Below are 4,010 nucleotides of genomic sequence, written 5' to 3' on the forward strand. Positions count from 1 at the left end.
TGAGTTCAAATTCCGCTGAGCTTGACTTCGCCTTTTGTCCTTTCATGGTCGATAAAATAAGTGCCGGTTGAGCACTGGGGTCGATGTAATCCTCGAAATTGCTGGTCTTGTGCCAAAATTTGAAACCAATATTAATGATCTGTTCGACTTTCTTTACTTCACTTATTATTGCTTTTTACCTTTTTCGATGAGTTATAATACACTTGAGCACTGTGTAAGAAATTCATTATTATTTTATTATAAAATAAGGCGGTGAGCTGGCAGAATCGTTAAACACCCCCGGGCGAAATGCTTAGCTGTATTTCGTCTGCATCTACGTTCTGAGTTCAAATTCCGCCGAGGTCGACTTTACCTTTCATCCTTTTGAGGTCTATAAATCCAGTACCAGTTGAGTAGTGGTGTCGATGTGATCGATTGTCCCTTTCCCCACATAATCCAGGATTTATGCCTATAGTAGAAAAGATTATTTTATTATAAAATATGCTATGAGAAAGAGGTAGTGATGCAAGCGGTCAGTTTAGATATAAAAGTTAAGACGAAAAGAAATTTTTAAAGCAGTTCAATAAAGCTAATTTCACAAAATGATATTGATTTCCAGTTGGATCCAGTCTATTTCGTTTGTTATTGATTATGGGCCTACAGAAAGACATGAAAAATCGGCGCTCTTCTTCATTCCTTTAATCTCCTAATCTTGTATTGAACAAATCACTGAGTTATTCAAGGGAAACAACTCCACAAACTATTTAATTTCGTTATTAAATTTTATCACGGGAAACCACTGCACACCTGTATATTTTTGTAAAGGGAATATTTGTGTATTTCTATGTTATGTTCGTGTGTGCGACTGTTTTATGTGGAATTTTATATGCGCATGTGCTTATGTAACAAATAATGTGTGTGTGTGTGTGTGTGTGTGTGTGTCCCATCATGGCAAAAAAAAAGGGGAAAGAAGAATTATACAGGGGCAAGCTTTATTCTACTGTCACAGGAAATCACTCCACAAATGTTTCTGTTTCTGAATAAAATATTTGTAAAGCACATTTCAACATGTGCTTGAATATGCAACTGTCTAGATGTATAAGTAATTGTATGTGTGCATTGGCAGAATCATTAGAGGTTCAGCAAAACGCTTTGCAGTATTTCCTCCGACTCTTTACGTTCTGAGTTCAAATTCCGCTGAGGTCAACTTCAACTTTCGTACCTCCAGGCTCGGATAAAACAAATACCCAATCAAGTACTGAAACTGATGGTATTAATAATCGTCTCCCCTCAAAATTTTTGACCTTATTCCTAAATCAAAAGCATTATGAAAGAGAGTGGAAGCAACAAATTTTCCCTGATATTTTTGGAAAGGGGTCTGGTATTTGTCAGTTTTAAGAACCACTCTTATTAATTCAATCCTTCCCTGCACAGACCCTAGGCGTCACCTTGAGCAAGTGCTAACAGTTTCTCTTACCTCCCTTGCCAGGGGATATTGTGAAGTCCCAAGTCCGGAAGAACAGGTGGGAGTGGATGGCACAGACATCTTCAATGGTTGTGATACTGTATGATGATCACAACCATTCATTACCTCTAATTGTCTTTAGACTCCTTGGCATTTGACCAAAGTATCTCACTGTCAAGATTGTGTGGAAACTGATATGTAAAGGTATTTCCATGTTAGACAAAACCACTCAATAACGTGCCTCCGAATACCCTCTTTTCCAAACTCATCTTCTAGCAACAGAAATACATCTCCTAGTCACAAAATAACGCAGACACAACAAACTGTGTAATGGCTGTCAGACATATGAACCGAGGTAGACACGTATTTCAGCAGGTGTAGCAGTATCTGAGAAGTCCTTTCTAAGATTCAATCTGCTTGACCTGTATTGGGAAGAAACAAGAAAATTGACTTCGAACATAACCAGTTTCAGCGTTCCCAGCTGATCTTAGAATCTAGAGAATCACTTTCTGAGAGCGAAAGAAACACTATAAAATAAAATTTGGATCTGGAAATATTCAAACTCTTACTGACAAACCGAACGGCCTTCAGCTTGAACAACAGTCAGAACTCGCTTCCAAGGAAGTAGCACGCTTTAATATCTATATTGCAACATAGTGACACAGAACTGGCTGGTGGGGACCAGCTAAAGGGATATGACTATGGATATATTTTCTTTTGGAAAGGAAAGGAAAGCGCTTACATGGAGTAAGTTTTGTGATCCGGTCGAGAGGCTATTATGATCCAGTTGACAGGCTATTAATGATCTGATCAATAATCTATGAATGAACTACCTATCTGTATCAGTTAAAGATTGGTGATTATCCATATAAAGCTTATTAGTTCTAACAGATACGCTACAGCCATCAATGTACGTCCGTGTAGACACAAAAAATAAGGAGAAACTTGACGCTAGCTTAAACTCCGTTTTATTTAGAATACCAAATTAAGATAAAAGTCATTTTGCTTGACGGTCACCATGGTAGAGTTTTCAAAGAGTCCAACTTCTGGAATGACGCAATTAAGAAGGAGGGAATGGGAAGGATTAGATAACTCGAATGATGTTCTGCTCCTAATTAAATGTCAGAAACACGATACAGTGGTCATTATTATGACCACAGAATCGTCTGCACGCCGGACAAAATGTTTAGGGACATTTTGTCTGTCTTTACGTTCTGAATTCAGATTCTGCCGAGGTCGACTTTACCTTTTATCTTTTGGTGTCGATGAAATAAATACCAGCTGAGCACAGAGGTCGATCTAATCGACTGGCATCCTTCCCAAAGATTTCTGGTCTTGTGCCTATAGTAGAAAAGATTATGCCAATTAGAGAGATAGAAGGGCTCCTGACAGTATTCGTGTTCAAAGTGCTGGTATATAATTGGATTATAATTGATTGTCATCATACGGACCCTCGATGAAAATGGTGTACCCCTATCGATAAACCGAGCTCGCTAAAATAAGTACTAGGCTGAAATAAGTTCTGGGATCTTTAAGAACAACTAAACCCCTTGACTGGAATCAGTAAAAGAATAGAGAATAGGCACAAAACGTATGGGTAAATGTTAAATGAGTTGAGTAAATGACTTGGTACTATATTACCTATCCTGGAAGAATAAAAGGTGATGTGTAGCTTCTAGAGAACAAAAGTTAATAATACAATGCATTTAAGTTCCACAACCTACGGTCTCAGATACCGCTACCACCTTCTACCAAATCATCACTTGAACAGTGAAAATTTTTTTCCAATCATAAATACAATACATTTAGATCCTCCGTATTTTTCAATCGCCCCTTCCCTTCTCTCTCTCTCTCTCTCTCTCTCTCTCTCTCTCTCTCTCTGCGTCTTACTCTCACTTTCTTTCACACACGCACACACACACACACACATATTGATATTATAAGACGCACGAGATGGAAAGCATTTTTCTTCGACTAATCTGCACCACACTCGGACAAAGTCCACTTTAACATCAGGTCTAGAATATTCCCACCCAGATCAAAGAACTCTAAGCTTTCGAAGCAGACATGCTGGGCATTATACCAAACCTTAGGTTCCGTAAGTCCTCATCCATCTTTCAACGTAGACTTAGATCCGATATACACCTCCTCAAAAATACAGAAAGAACCCTACTATTTTCAGATAAGACAAATAACCTTTATAATATAGATCAGGGATTTCAAACTTTTTGACTTGCGGACCCCTTTATATTTCAGGCTTTACCTTAGGGACCCCCTTATAAACGCTTATGAAATTTATACATAAATATTTGCTTAAAATAACATATATTTTTACATTTGTTTATTTAACAGTATTTACCAAATAGGTTTATTGTCAATTAAAAGATTTCGATTAAAAACCATATATAAAATCAAATTGCCCATAAAAAGTATTTGCTGTCCACGGACCCCCTGTCTTGTCCTTGCGGACCACCTGTGGTCCGCGGATCACAGTTTGAAAACCACTGATATAGATAATGACCACTACAACAGGCTCTTAGAGAACAACATCACGCAAAAATATAGA

This window comes from Octopus bimaculoides, chromosome 9 (assembly GCF_001194135.2).
Source record: "Octopus bimaculoides isolate UCB-OBI-ISO-001 chromosome 9, ASM119413v2, whole genome shotgun sequence".
Classification (NCBI taxonomy): domain Eukaryota; kingdom Metazoa; phylum Mollusca; class Cephalopoda; order Octopoda; family Octopodidae; genus Octopus; species Octopus bimaculoides.